The sequence below is a fragment of the Meriones unguiculatus genome, chromosome 2 (genome assembly GCF_030254825.1).
Source record: "Meriones unguiculatus strain TT.TT164.6M chromosome 2, Bangor_MerUng_6.1, whole genome shotgun sequence".
Taxonomy (NCBI): domain Eukaryota; kingdom Metazoa; phylum Chordata; class Mammalia; order Rodentia; family Muridae; genus Meriones; species Meriones unguiculatus.
In genome coordinates, this window is record NC_083350.1 from 49,796,027 (window position 1) to 49,811,464 (window position 15,438).

General features: G+C 48.5%; 1 long non-coding RNA gene across 2 annotated transcripts in view; it reads right to left on the minus strand.

Moving 5' to 3' along the window:
• Positions 1 to 3,322: 3,322 nt before the first annotated feature.
• Positions 3,323 to 15,438, minus strand: part of LOC132652325 (uncharacterized) — a 64,261-nt gene continuing 52,145 nt past the window's right edge. The window contains exons 3-6 of one of the 2 annotated variants that reach the window (XR_009589832.1): positions 14,728 to 14,816; positions 11,071 to 11,198; positions 10,236 to 10,349; positions 3,343 to 3,451 (exon numbers count right to left, since the gene is read on the minus strand). This is a non-coding gene — a long non-coding RNA (uncharacterized LOC132652325). Of the gene's footprint in view, positions 3,452 to 10,235; positions 10,350 to 11,070; positions 11,199 to 14,727; positions 14,817 to 15,438 lie in introns of both variants that reach the window. The other variant, XR_009589833.1, reaches the window with a different exon arrangement.

The window sequence follows — 15,438 nt, forward strand, 5'->3', positions numbered from 1 at the left end:
GCATTTCTAGAGCTGTGATACCTTTTTTCCACTAAGTCCAGGCTGAACTTTGCTCAACCATAGCCAAAGATCCTAGGAAGAAGTGGCTTATTGCTGCCTACTCCCTGGGAGTCTGGTTCTAATCTAACTGCAGTCTTTCATGCTGCAGTCCTCTGTAATTTCTCCTAGAGAGTTTCAGAGGGTGGGCGTTTACAAAGAGGTTATATGCTCATTGTATTTTGTAGATAATGAAACTAAGGCTCAGAGTGACTTACGTACAAGCACACAGCAAGGGTGGGGAGGGGCTTAAAATGTGGTTGTATTTTCTCCATGGTTTCTGCTTTCCTTTATGTCCTGAGCCCTGAAGGAGATGGATACCTCAGGGCTGAGTAGATAGGCCAGACCTCCCTTTCCTTCAATGCCCACAAGGCAAACACACAGCAGAAGGCATCTTAGCTCATTTCCGTTCTCACCCAGCAGCTATAAGTTGTACTGTGGTGTAGATTTCATTTTACTTCTTGTGCCTTTGAGTCAGGATCTCAGGTACCCAAGGCTAGCCTAGAACTGACTATGTAACCTGGGTTGGCCTTGAACTTTTGATCCCCCCAGGATTACAGACACACTTGGTGTTTCAAGTAGGGGTTAGACTTGGGGAAACTGAGGCTTGGAGAAGTACAGTGCTTTGCCTAACATCGAAAGACAGAGACAGAACTTGAATCCAGTTCTGCCTGTCTGCAGTCACCCAGCCCTCAGGTCCTCACTGAAAGGTCAGAGCTAGCCAGACTTGAAGTCTGCAGCAGTGAGTCCAGCCGAGGGAGTGTGGAGTCAGAGAAGCTCATTAGGAGAGAAGCTGCCATAGCCGTCAAGAGCCCAGCCTTGGCCAGCCCCACAGACCAGCTACGGTGTAAACAGCCTTACTAATTCTCTAGACTCAATCGCTGTCCCTGATGGATTTCCCGTCATTACTCCTGAGTGAGTGACAACCTGCTCAGATGCTTGCCTTCCAAGAGGTTCAGAAATCAGAATGCTTTGCTCCCTAAGTTGATTCCAGCTTGTCCTAAAGTCATTTTAATTGGTGAAGCGTCAGAGGCAATTTGGCTAACTTTCTGAAAGCCCTTTACTGCTAGCCCTGGGCTGGGGGCGGGGGTGTCTAATGCCACTTTGGCTGGGGGTGGCACTTCACCAGCCCCTGATTGGTCAGGAGGCTGAGGCGCTTGCATTGCTTAGGTGTTTCTTGCTGCAGTTTCCAGGCTGGTTCCTGAGGATAACAAGATTCATTTTCTCAATGGCTCTGACAGATAGGATTGTTATTGTTATTATACTCATATACCACCTTGCCTCCGAGGAGCTTAAGGCACTTTACAAATTTGAAAATTATCTAATAATCTCCCAGCAACCCCGAGAGAGGAGAAAAGCTGCAGAAAGAGGCTCTTCGGAACAGCTAGAAGACCTGCTAGCTTCTGCTGGCCAGCACATGACCACAGTGGGGCCTGAACCCTTCAGGCTCCTGTCTGTTGTAGCTGCAGGATAAGGAAGAGGAGGAAGATAGTTTGGGGGTGTGAAGAGGAGGAAGAAGGAGAGGGACTCTGTCTCCAAAGGACAAAAATCCAGTGGGAGGGAGATGAGTTGTGCACAGTTTTCTTTAAAGACACAGAAAATGAGAAGAAGCAGGAGGCTCCCAGGGGCTTTGGCTAAGAGAGCTGAAATTCAAAATGGAAATATATGAGCTGGGGCTTTAGCTCAGTCGTGGAGTACTCGAGTAGCAAGCAGGAGTCTCTGGATTCAAGCTCTATTACCCACCCGCAAAATCAAAACAGATATCAGAGCAGGAGCATGAGGATATGGGCAGAAATATCTGGAAGCCCCACCCCAAATTTCAATAGCTGCTGTTAGACAGGTGTGGGAGCCTCTGCAGGCCTCTGGTTTGTCGCCTACCAGCTGAGAGTGTGGCATTATGTCTCACCCAGCCTGACATCCTATGATCCTGTCTTCCTTTAAGCTACCTCATGCCAGAGGTGGCGTCAGTAATGGTGGCACCTTTACTAAGCCCGAAGGGGAAGCTACCATCACAATGATGGGAGGGCTTGCTTAATCGGCTCTCCTTTGCAAAATAAAGGGTTTGTGGTGGTTCTCGGCAGTACCTGTTAGCGAGCAGGCATAGCAATGCCACCGAGATCTGGGCATTGAAATAAGCAAATGACATAACTGCCTTGACCCTCTGTTTTCTCGTTTGTCACAGCACAGTGATAGTGTGACCTTCTCTGGCAGGGTGCGTGTAAATTGCTTAGCTTAGTGCCTGGCGCTTTAGGTATGAAGAGCAAAGATGAGGATGAGACCCAGCTTCTGGTGAGCTGTCTGCCCTTGTGTCAGTGCTGGGACAGCCTGGGAATATTCAGGGGATGCTAGCAGGCTGGGATTTGAGTGGAAGGATGAAGACGGTATGTGACGACGCTCTCTTAGGGGTTTGCTCTTCATTCTCCCTCCACCCAGGACCACAGGCCATGACTCTTTTCCCACCACACCACCACAGTCCTCATCTTCTCCCTAACCTTGACCCATGTTGGCTTACTGAGGGTGTCACCTTTTTTCTTTCTGCTCCCCCAGCGGGCATCTCTCCTGAGCATCCATGGGCATGGGATCCTGGTGATGCCATCCCACAGGGCTGTTGCTGCTACCTGGTGAGGTGAGCATGCTTCCAGAAAAGGCCTTTCCGATCTGGCTGGTCCATGGGGAGGTGCAGTTAGGGCCTTGACCTGGAATAAGCGGGGTGGGGGTGGGGCGTCTCTTGTGAATGTGGAGAGGATGCAGGAGGGAGGCTCTTGCTCGAATGCCCCTCCACTTTTCTAAGTGAAATAAGTATAGTTGACCTTGGATCCTTGGAGGGATGGGTCCCAGGACCGCCTCACCATTGGTTACTTACAGCGACAGCTGTCCAATCCTTTAGATAAAATGCTGTAGAATTTGCATAGAGCCCTCGCAGTCCTGAAGTATACTTTAAATCATAACCAGATGACTAATACAATGTAAATGTTGTGTAAATAGTCCCTACGCTGTGCTGTTTAGGGAATAATGACAAGGGAAATTTTCTCTACATGTTTAATACAGATCTAATTTTTTTTTTCCCACCAAAGATTTTCTAATCAAAGTTTGTTGAATCCACAGATGTGCAACCCATAGGCATGAAGGGGTGACTATACTCTTTAGTTGGGGCCTATCATTAATCTCTCTCTCTAGCATACACCTACATACACACACTCACACACACAGAGAGAGAGAGAGACAATGTAATGAAGAAATTCTGAAACATCCATCCCTCCAAGAGGCTGTGAACATGGTTTGTTTACTCATTTATTTATTTATTTTGTGTTTTTGTAGGCTCAGTAGGTGTGTCCACTTGCATGTTGAAGACTGAAATCCACCTCGGAGCTGTCATTCCTCAGGTGCTATCCACCTGGAGCTTCTTTGGAACTCTCTAAAAAAAAAAAAAAACCTATCATTTTGCGTATGTGTGTGTGACATGTACGCATGTGCACGTTCCTGTGTGTGTGGCTGACATGTGTGTGTGTGGCTGACGTGTGTGTGTGTGTGTGTGTGTGTTCGCACATGTGTCTGAAGACCCAAAGTTTGTGTCAGATGTCTTCCTCAATTGCTCTCTACTGTACTTACGGAGGTATGGTCTCTTGCTGAATCTGGAGCCCTGACTGGGTGATATACCAGTCCAGCTGGCCTCTCTGCCACCGTAGTCCTGGGATGGCAGGTGGCCTCTGTGCCTGCCCAGCATCTACGTAGGTGCTGGAGAGCCCAACCTGGGTTCACACGCTTGCCCAGCAAATGCTCATCTGCAGAGGCATCCGCCCAGCCTTGTTTTTTGAGACCGGCTTTGAATTTATTAATTAGGGAAGATTGGCCGTCCGTCAAGCCCCAGGGACCCACCTGTCCCTACCACCCCAGCACTGGGTTTATGAACACATGACACTACAACTGGCTTTAAAAGAAAAAATGGATTCTGGGAGCGAATCTCCTATCCTCATGCTTGCACAGCAGGCACTTTGCCAACTGAACTGTCACCCACTCCTGCTTATTTCTTTCTGTGGTGCCAGGATGGAACCACTGAGCTACATCCTAGCCCCAGCAAATATTCATTCAGCACTTGAAAAAAAACAAACTAGCCGGGCACAGTGGTCCACATCTGTAATTTCAGCACCTGGGGAGGCAGAGACAGGCAGATCTGTGTGTTCGAAGACCAGCCTGGTCCACAAAGAGAGTCCAGGGCAGCCAAGGCTACACAGAGAAACCCTGTCTCAAACAAACAAACAAACAAACAAAACAAAAACAAAATTGAAACCAGAAAGCTATTAAATGGAATGGGCAGGAGCTAGGGTTGCAGCTCATTTTGTAGCGTGGTTGTCTAACATGCCTAAAGGCCTGAGTTTTCTTCCTGTCTCTGCCTCCCAGCGTTGGGTCTAGAGGTATGCTCTATTGTTCCTTATGAAGTTTTTCCTTTTTTTTTGAAACAGGGTTTCTTTGTGTATCTGGGGCTGTCCTGGAACTCATGCTGTAGACCAGCCTGTCCTGGAACTCACAGAGATCCACCTGCCTCTGCCTCCCCAGCTCTGGGATCAAAGGCATGTGCCACCACTGCCTGGCACCGTGTGTGTGTGTGTGTGTGTGTGTGTGTGTGTGTGTGTGTGTTAATGTGTGTGTCTGTATGCATGTTTGCATGTAGTGTGTGCAAACATGTAGGAATGAATGCATAGGAAACCCAAGATTGATGTCAGGATTCATCCTTAATCCTTCCACCTCATTCAGTGAGGCTGAGTCTCTCAATTAAGCCCAGGGTTTGCCAATATTGTTGGCAGCCTTGTTAGCCACCTTGTTCTTGGGCTCTTCTGGCTGTGCTTTCTGATGCTGGAATTACAGATGAGCTGTTGTACCCACCTGGCATTTATCTGGGTTCTTCTGAAGGTCCAAACTTGGTCCCCACAGTTGTGTGGTATCCACTGGACCCCATAGCCCTCCCAGGCCCCTTACCTAATCCCCTGATTAATGCTTCTTGTTTTTTGACAAGGTGTCCACAGGGACTGGAAGAGGTTGTCTGACCCTCTGAGACTTGGAGTTACAGGCAGTTGTGAGCCTCCAAGTGGGGTCTGAGAATCAAACTCAGGTTCTCTAGATGAGCAGCCAGTGCTCTTAACTCTCCGTCATCTCTCCGGCCCTGTGGCCAGTTTGTTCTAGGCAGCAAGTTCTAAACGAGCCAGGGCTGTCTGAAAAACCAAGGCAAACAAGGCTTTCACATGATTTCAAAGTGCTGTTCAAAAGTCTGACTCCACCAAGTGGGCAGGAAACTACGTTTACTCAGCACCTTCTGTGCGTCTGTAGCCCTGCCACTTTAGTTTGCTTCTGATGGACGTTATTGTACCCACTGAATAGAGGAGGAACTCCAGACGTAGAGAAATGAAACATTTCCTTTCTCTGCTTCTTGGTACTGAGATAGCCTTTCTGTGACTCAGTTTCTGCTGGGGACAATATCTCCTTCCCAGAATTGTCTGGGGCGTTGCTGGAAGCAGTATGCCCACATCTGGAACATACTGAGAGTGTGCTGTGTGACAACTGACCTGCAGAGCCCAGGTCCTCAGCAGAGGCAGACTGGGAGCTATGAGCTTGCCCTCCATGCCACCCCACACAGGCACTGCTTGCAGGAAGAGGCTGCATTCTAAGTCAGCTCTGGGAGGGTTGGGGTGAATTAGAGGGGTTCTCAGCCCAGTCACAGGGTCCAGAGAACCTGACCTAAGAACCGGTACCCATTCTTGCATTGACGGCCCCCCCTTCCCATATCTCAGTTTACAGTCTCTCTGTCCTCTGAAAGAAAAAGTGAGAGTGGTTAGTTATTTAACACAGCCAGGTGGTGGTGGCGCTAACCTTTAACCCTAGTGCTCAGGGAGGCAGAGCCGGAGGCAGAGGCAGAGGTGAGAGAGGCAGAGGCAAGCAGATCTCTGTGAGTTTGAGGCCAGCCTGGTCTACAGAGTGAGTTCCAGGAAAACCAAGGCTACACAGAGAAACCCTATTTTTAAACAAACAAACAAGCAAACAAACATAGTTATTTAACACAATATGAAGGTGCTGTGTGAAGATTTTGTGAAAGACAGGAAGGCCAGTCCTGATGGCATAGACCTATAATCCTGGCTATTTGGGAAGCTGAAGCAGCAGGATCACAAGCTTAAGGCCAGTTTGCATAATACAGAGACAAAATAAAAAAGTGAAAAGAGGGCTAGGTATGTAGCTCAGTGGCAGACCCCAGATTCAAACCCCAGTCTCACACAATTGGAAAAAATGATAGGTTTAGTCTCACATTCCCTGTCTCTCTTCAGAAGGAACTTTGCTTTCTCTCTGGGGAGCAGAGTGGATGATGAAGGTGGAGTGACAGTGAGGAGATGCTGCCTGCTGCCTGTACTCGAGGTAGGGAAGGTGGCCTGAGGGCAGAGGCTGGCTCAAGGGTCAGTCCTGGGATTGGGAGCACTAACAGGCCTTGGTGGATCCCATTGTCATTCCTTGTCCCATGCAAGAGCCCTCTGCTGGAGCCCAATGATTCGGGACTGGATCTTCTGTTCTCATGCCAGCAGCAATGTGTGTCACTGTGTGTTCAGTAGGACAGAGCAGCTGAACACACAGGCTCTGAGGAGAGGCCGGCTGCCGCTTCCATCCCAAACCTGCCTCGTTAGGACTAAACTGTGTGTCCCCAGCTCCTGAGCCTCAGCTGCTTTCTCTTACAGAGTCTCACTGTGTAGCCCAGGCTGGCCTTGAACTCACGATCCTTCTGTCTCAGCCTCCAGGGGGCTGGAATTATATGTATGTGTCCCTATGTCTGATTCTCAAGTCTCTGATTCTTCAGCTGTGAAATCTAAGAAAGTAAAAAATGATGTAGGTCAACTTGACCAATAAGGGAGGAACAGGTCACCAGAGTTTAAGAGCAATGTCCTGGCTCTGGGAATTCCAGCAGTCTGGGGTCAGCCATATATAATCCTGATCCCACCCCACAAAGAACAGGCAGAGGTAGAAGCTTCAGTCAACATGGCCACATGCTGCTTAAGTGAGGGTTCGGTAACCCTTGCTCTTGCAGGGTCTGATAGTACTGTGAAGTGGTTTTCTTTTTCAAGTGTGTGTGTTTGTGTGTGTTGATATGTGCGTGTCAGTGGTACACCAGCAACGGTCAGAAGCAACATGTGACTGTTGGTTCTCCGTTTTCCACTGTGTGAGTCTGGGGGACAGAAATCAGCCTGGCAGCAAAGTGCTGAACCAGCTGAACCATCATCTCACTGGCCCCTGAGATTTGCATAGTAACGGGAAGAGACAAGGCACAGCTCCCAGGCTGCTGACCGAAGCCAGGCAGGTCTCTTTGTGAAGAAGTTGGTATCACGTTCATCACTTGAGAACAATGTGGTGATCCCGCTCCAAGGAGCAGCCTCACCATTTGGGGAAATGATCTCATTGTGAGGTCATCTGTCCTGCAAGGCTTACTGTTGCTAAGGGGCAGTGGCACTCCCTTGTCATAAAGATGTTTATTGATCAGTCCTGTTGATCTTGGAACCCAAGGCAATCTCGAAAGAGAGTGACTCAGGAGGAAGAAGAGAAGGAGTTAGAATCAGACCAGAGAGGGACATGAGGGAGTTAGAGAGGTGAGGGGCCAGGCACTTCCTTCAAAAAGAAAAGGAGGGGCTGCAGAGATGGCTCAATGGTTAAGAACACTGACTGCTCTTCACCAGGACCCAGTTTCCATTCCCAGCACCCACATGCTCACTTGTCTGTAACTCCAATTCAAGGGTATATGACAGTCCCTTCAGGCCTCTGAGGGCACTGTATACATGAGGTATACAGAATAGATCCAGACAAGACACCCGTACCCACAAAATAAAATCTCAAAGAAACAAAAGGAAAACTGGGTGTGGTGGTGCAGTACTTGGGTGGCTGAGGCAGGAGGATTGAGAATTTGAGGGCGACCTGGGCTAGGTAGTGAGACCCTGCCTACAAACAGAATGAAATCAAGAAACACTTTAGTGTTCTGAGTCACATTTGTTTGTTTGCTCGAGTCATGGTCTCCGAGCAGCTCAGGCTGGACTCATATGCAGTAGATGTCATTAAATTCCTTTAAGTTTATGAGGAAGATCTTAAACTTCTGCTCTTCCTGTCTCTTTCTGTGGAGGATTACAGGTATGTCCCACCACAGCCAGCTTATGCAATGTGGGGGCTCCATGCCTACCAGGCAGGAACTCTACCACCAGAGTTAGCTCCGCAGGCGCCATGTGTGTGCGTGTGCGTTTGAATGTGTGCGGGTGTATGCGTCTAGTGCAGCACAGCTCCGGGTACAGTTGCTCAGTGGTCAGGAACTCACCAACGAGGCTAGGCTACGCTGACTGGCCAGTGAGCCCTCCCCTAGTCTCACCCATCTCCATTTTCCAAGGACTGGGATTAAAAGTATTTGTCACGATGCCCAGCCTATTTTTTTTTTAAGTGGATTCTGGGGCTAGAACTTAGGTCCTCACACTTGCAGGGCAAGCACTCAACAAATCAGCCACCTCCCCATCTTCCAAGTCCCGTTTTCAAAGTGTGTGTGTGTGTGTGTGTGTGTGTGTGTGTGTGTGTGTGTTGGGGAGAGAGACAGAGGAGATGTAGTTGTAAACTACCAGAAAGTGCACAAAAGGAAGAAAATAGCGCTGCGCCGCAGGGGGCCAGGCTGAGATTGCAGGGAGAATAATAAAATTGATGCGACTTTAGTTGTTTGTTTTGCATAAGTTTTACTTATTAATTAAACTACACTTTTATGAAAACAGGGCCAATGGAGCACTACTTACAGGGCTGGAGTACTTACTGGAGGACTAGATAAATTAACATATGCAAAGTGCTTAGCCCCCTGCTAGCACAGAACAGGTAGTGGGAGATTCACCTGCTGGGAGTGCTTGCCCCGGTCCAGAATCCACGCCCTAGCTGAATCCACGCCCTTGCTGTGGCCTCAGGGCTGGCTTTAGCCAAGGGTGTGCTTGCTTGGCTGGGCTTGCTTTCTGGAATTCCTGCCTTCTGCAGAACATACCTCAGGTGGCTGCACCCAACCTCAAGTTAGAGCCAGAACCAGCTGGGCCCATGCCAGGCCAGCCAATGCCCAGTCAACTGGAAGGAAAGAAATCCTTGCTTTCTGGCCCAGACTTTGAGGTGGTTTGCAGCAGTGTTCCTTGAGCAAAAAGCTGAGGCATGCAGCGCATCTATTTCATGCAAGGCCCTTGACTAAGTACTGAGCATGCAGAAATGAGCAAAGCCAGATACGGTCATTTAAAGGCAGGGAGGTGCAGAGGGTGCCTTTGGGGGCGGGGAGGCAAGGAAAATTCCCTAAGTGATAGTTAAGTAGCAATGAGAAGATTTTTAAGTAGGTAAACTCCTCCAGACAGAGGTCTGGAATACGAAAAGGCTCCAAGGCCACAGGGTTAAAAATATGAAGAGTGAGTAAGGTGAGAGGCAGTGAGGCTCAGACTGCACACTGGGGCTATCAATTAGGCAAGGAGTTTGTATTTGTATTGCCGGGGATTAAACTCCAGGCCCTGGGCATGGGAGACAAGTACACTCATAGTTTACTTTTGGTTTTTTTTTTTTTTTTTTTGAAACAGGGTTTCTTTGTGCAGCTCTAACTGTCCTGGAACTCACTCTGTAGACCAGGCTGGCCTCACTCAGCTCTCTCCATCTGCTCTCCCTCCACCCTCCACCCCACGACTGACTAGTACATAATTTAATTAGGAATGGAGTTTCATCAAGTTGCCCAGACTGACTCCAAACTTGCTCTGTAGTTTTTGCAGACCTTGAACTTGAGACTCTTCTTGCCTCAGCCTGAATGAGATCACAGTTGTGTCCTACCAGGTCCTGACTCAAGGTCCTGACCTCCTCCTGCCCCCCAACACACACACGTACAACAAGGTTTCTCTGTGTAACCCTGGCCGTCCTGGAACTCACTCTGGGAGTTGCCCCTGTCAACCAGGCTGGTCTCAAAATCACAGAGATCTACCTGCCTCTGCCTCTGCTGCTGGAGTGCTGGAAATAAAGGTGCCACCACCCAACTCAAGGATACTTTAAGTGGTGGGAATGACAGAGCGATTTGGGAAGAGACTTTGATAGAAAGGACAAGAAGATATGACTAGATTGATTTTTGAAATGGCTTTTGGGCTGAGGCTGTATGATACCGGAAGTCCTCTTAGCTGGGGTGATATTAAACAACTTACAGCTCTGTGTCTGTGGCTCTTCTATATTGGCATTCACATTCACAGATGACTCCATTTTCATGAGGGGTCCCCGATGTCATCTGCAGACTTCCATGATTCTTGAAAGCCTAGAGTCTTCCTCATCATATAAAACCTCATCATTATAAAACCCACACCCATCTCCTGGGCAACAGGGGTCTCTCAAAACTGAACTGGTGGCACTGGCCTTGTAGAGGCTGAAGGCTGTCCCAGGGCCCCAGGGTCTGAGGTTGGATAATGATACCTCACTGGGGATTGGGAGAGAGGTGGGATGTGCCACAGACCCTGGCATCTGTGAGCCTCACATCAGCGCAAATCAATGCAAAATTAAAATTCATGATGGTTCCGGGGCACAACTGCAAACAATTTGTTCAGTAAACTTGGCTCTAATTGGCATTCGTAGAATTTCCTGTTAATCAGGCCCCTTGGGCTCTGTGGGACTGGGATGCTCTGTCTCCCCATGACAGGACAAGCAGTGTAGAAGAGGGGGTGAGAGGAAGGGAGCAGGGAGGATGTTCCGATGTGGACAACTGCAGCCACGTGCATGGCTGTGCATGGCTGTGCATTGCTGTGCATTGCTGTGTGGACTCAAGGGTCAGTTTGGGATGTCATCCACAGGCAAGTTTTTCTGGGGTGGGGGGCTTCTGTGCCATACTGTGTAGCTTTCCATAGAGATGGAGTTTTATGTGCCTAAGTCTGCCTAGGGCCACTTGGAGAGCATGTATGTCTGTCAGGGGTAAGCACAGGGAACACGGGAATGCGCATCAGCTGGGGCGTGTGTGCAGGGGACATGCGTGTGAACTGTTAGAATACTTACCTATGTGAGAAGCTGCACATTGTGTCGCTGTCCAGGCATGGTCTTTGCGATGTCTGTGGATGAGCAGAATGGAGTCTGAACTTCAACATGGTGTCTCCTGGGGCCACAATCTTCCGTTTTCTCTTCGGCTGTGAATGGCAGGCAATGAGTGAGCCAGTTAGTCCTGAGAGGGTCTCCTGCCTGCTCTTTCTGACTGATCATTAACACAGGTCTGGACTCTCAGTGGCAACAGTGCTGGCTCCCCATGCCCACCACCCTTTTCGCTAGATCTCTGTCATCTATCACCAAGGGCTTAAACACTAGGCCAAAGGCTTCTGAGGGCTCTGCTGTTGAAAATGATCAATGGCCCCGGCTATGACAAAAACCCACGCGAAGAACCGAAGCAACAAATGCTTAATGAAGTGCCAGCAAAGCATCACATTATGCAAAAGCTGCCCAACTCATCCGGCTCCTGGTAATGCAATGGAGTGTGAAGCTGGGCGTGGTTATCACAGATGACATTCAATGAAGAGCAGCCTTGGGAGTGAGGAAAGGCAGGTCTGAGGAGGGCTCCAAACAGTCTTGCCGCTCTAAGCCGGTGTCCCTAACTCTTTGCTCACTCTTACGGGAAGGAATCCTGTCTGTGTGTGGTGATGAGGGTCACTTGGCATGCTGTCAGACCCTAACGTACAGTGACTAGAAAAAGCTCTCTCGTTCTGTGTGTGTGTGTGTGTGTGTGTGTGTGTATCTAAATAGTTCTATGCTCACACAAAAGAGCAACTGTGGCTCTGTATAATTGTTTAGAAGGGGCTGTGTCTCACACCAGCAGCTACAGCACTTCTTTCTATGAGATAGTGTGTGTGTGTGTGTGTGTGTGTCCCTGTCCACACAGATAGCTTGTCTGTGCTGTACACGAGGGGAGGCACTTGGAATGTGCTCCATGGCCAGCCCCAACCTCCTCACAGTCATTATCACAGCCGGAACAGCTCTTGCCCTGGGGCCGCCCTCGCTCTTCCAAGCAACTGCTGCTTTCCTCAAATTAACCCCTCTGTTCCAGCTCCTCATTTTCTTGCTAGGGGGCCATGAGCTGGCTGGGCAGGGGTCTCCAAGGACAGTGGCCATGGCAGGTAAGATGGTGTTACACAGTCCCAGGCCCATCCCCTGTGCCCCGGGGTCCTTCATCTTTCTTGATTCCTGTGGCTGAGACCAAGGACTTTGTGTGACTGAGCTTCTGAGCCTTGCTTGTATTTGAGTGTGTCTGTGCACACTTGTGAGGCTATGGATGGCTGAGAAGCACTGATGTGGGGGTGGGGGGAGTTGGGGGAGGTTTCTGTTCTCTGATCCAGGCACAAGTCTCCCCAGATAGCCTGGGAAAAGTCAGAAAAACCTTGCATTGTAGGTGGTAATGTTAGGTTTTGCCAAGCTGGGGAGGCCATGAGCTATCTCAGGCTTTTCCACAGAGGGTCACCTAGGCAGGTGTGCAGCACTTCTTTACTGACCCACAGGGTCAAATCCTGGTCAGGGGAGACCTTTGATCTCAGCAGAAGTTGCTAAGGAGAGAGAGGAGGTAAGAGACTGATAAAGAAGGGAGGATGAATCATGCTAGAAGACCTAGTATGCTCTGCTGTCTCTCTGAGCCTGGGAGGAAGGAATTGGCTTCCACACCTTAAGGGGAGACCCAGGCAAGATGTTAGACAATGAAGCCCAGGGCTGGGGACCACCCTCGTTGAGCTGGGCACTCAGAGCTCTTGGACCCACACAGAAGATGCTATACAACACAGATACTTAGACCCCAACAGATGGACTAGGACATCAACCACCCGAAGCAGGAGAAGCTGAGGAGATGGCTCAGTTGGTAAAGTACTTCCTGTGTAAGCTTGAGGACCCGAGTTCGTATCCCAGATAAAAAGCTGGGACCACTGGTATGTATCTTCAGACAGGAGGAGCCTAGGGCTTGCTGGCCAGTCAATCTGGTCAAATTAGTGAGCTCTAGGTACAGTGAAAGGGCTCGGTTTCAAAAAAGAAAATGGAGAGCAATTGGTGATGGTGCCTGACAACCACCACCCCTGACTTCCATACGCACGTGTGTACATACTTACACACGCACACTTGCACACACAAATACATACACACACACTGCAAATACATGCCCGTGAAGCAGAGGATAACAAAGCCTAGGGGCATCTTCTTGGAGTAGGTGACACCTCAGTGTAGGACTGAATGATCCAGTAACAACGAATTAGTGTTTATAGTAACAGTAGTGATCAATGACAACAGGGAGAATCTGTTTATGTCAGAAATCTCCTTTAATCGTAATGCCGCCCTGTGCATAGGGTACCAGTATCCTCATATTAACAGAACGGTGACATCTTAGTTACTTTTCTATTGCTGTGATAGAAATCCCGATAAAAGCAACTTATAAAATAAAGCCTTTAATTTGACTCATGGTTTTACAGAGTCAGAGTCCATGATGTTGGAGCAAAGGAATGGCTAAGAACTCACCTCTTGAGCTCACATCACCACCAGGAGGCAGGGAGAGAGACACTGAGCATAGCACAAGACTTTTGAAACCCCAAAGTCTGCTCCAGTGACACACTTTCTCTAACAAGGCCACACCTCCCGATCCTTCCCAAACAGTTCCACCCACTGGGGACCAAGTATTCAAATATATGAACCCATGGGGGATGGGTGTTCTCACTTAGATCATCATAAGTGAAGATTAACTAAAAGGTTTAGATTTATTTATTTTCTTTTTATGCATATGACTGTTTTGCCTATATGTGCACCATAGGCCTGGCTGGTGCCTACAGAGGTCAGAAGAGGGCTTCAGATCCCCTGGAACTGGACTTATGGATGGTTGTGAGCTATAATGAGGATGGGGAACTGAACCTGGGTCCTCTGGAGGAGCAGCAAGGGTTCTTACCCACTGAAAAATCTTCAGTTCCATGCTTGATATTATTATTATTATTATTATTATTATTATTATTATTTGAGAAAAGATTTCTCTGTATAGGCCTGTCAGTCCTGGAACTCACTCAGTAGATCTGGCTGGTCTTTAACTCAGAGATCCACCTGCCTCTGCCTCCTGAGTGCTGAGATTAAAGGCATACACTCACCATGCTCTTTATTATTATTTTCTTTTGTTTTGAGACTGTGTAGCTCTGGTTACCCTAGAACTTGCTCTGTGGACCAGACTGGCCAGATCTGTCTGCCTCTACCTCCTAAGTGCTAGGATTAAATGTCTGCTCTCCTTGATTTAAAACAAAACAAAACAAAACAAATCAGGGTCTTAGGTAGTCCTGGTTAGCCTAGAACTTACTGAATAGACCAGGTTACCTTGAATACGCAGCAATCCTGCTGCTTCTGCTCCCCAAGAGCTAGGATTATAGGTGGCCACCAACTCACCTGTCCTGAAATGCTTTATCACAGACCACGCACTCATTAAGTGACAGATCCAAGATTTTACGCACACAAGTTGAGTTGCCCAGCCACACTGGAGCACAGTATGGGAGGAGCTGAGCCCTTTTCCCCACTTCAGGACAGCGCAGGTCTTTGAGTGTTTCTCTGATCCTTAGAGGCTGGTGTCACAGCCTAGAGCAGGACTCCATCATCAAGAAGCAAGGGAAATGGGAGGAGCAGGAGAAACTGCAGCCTATGTTTGCAGAAACTGACACCTACCTGCCTGTTTTCAGTTGCCTCTTGGTTGAGAAGGGAAAAGTCCCGAGTTTTTATGACACCAGCTTGTAATTCTATTTTCTGTTGAAATTCTGGTGAGGGAAAAATAAGAGACATCAGAGAAACCTTCAGAATCTCATTTGGAGAATCCGAGCTGCAGATAAATGAGCTTCCTGCAGAAATGCTACATCAAAGCAAATTTTCTCAGCTGTATTTTCTTTCTTTTAATAGGGCCATTTACTACATTAATATTCCAGGAAGTCATTTTAATTTCATGTTTATCATCCATTGGGAAAGTTAAATGGGATCAATATGTAACCAGTGGCGAATTGGGGGGACCTTGGGGGAGAAGGGGTGCATTAGGAGGCCTGGATGATTCCACTCTTAGGAGTCCTTTGGAAGGGAAGGAGAGGCGGTGGGAGAGGGGTGGGTGGGATGGAAGGCAGTGGGGAAGGGATGAGGTAGGAATGAGCAGGGGAGCAGTAAGGTGTAATTGTCTGAGAACACGTTTGAGAAACAATTAATGTGCATCACCTAACGTGGGCATTGCTCATGTCTCATGCTTTCTAATCCCCACACGACACACGAAGTTAGTATTCTTATTCTCATCCTCACCTATGGAGACACTGAGGCTCATGAGTTTTGTCTCTTCACAAGGTCTTACAGAATTTAGGCTAGTGAAGATAGGAGCATCGGGAGATCAAGGTTACCTTT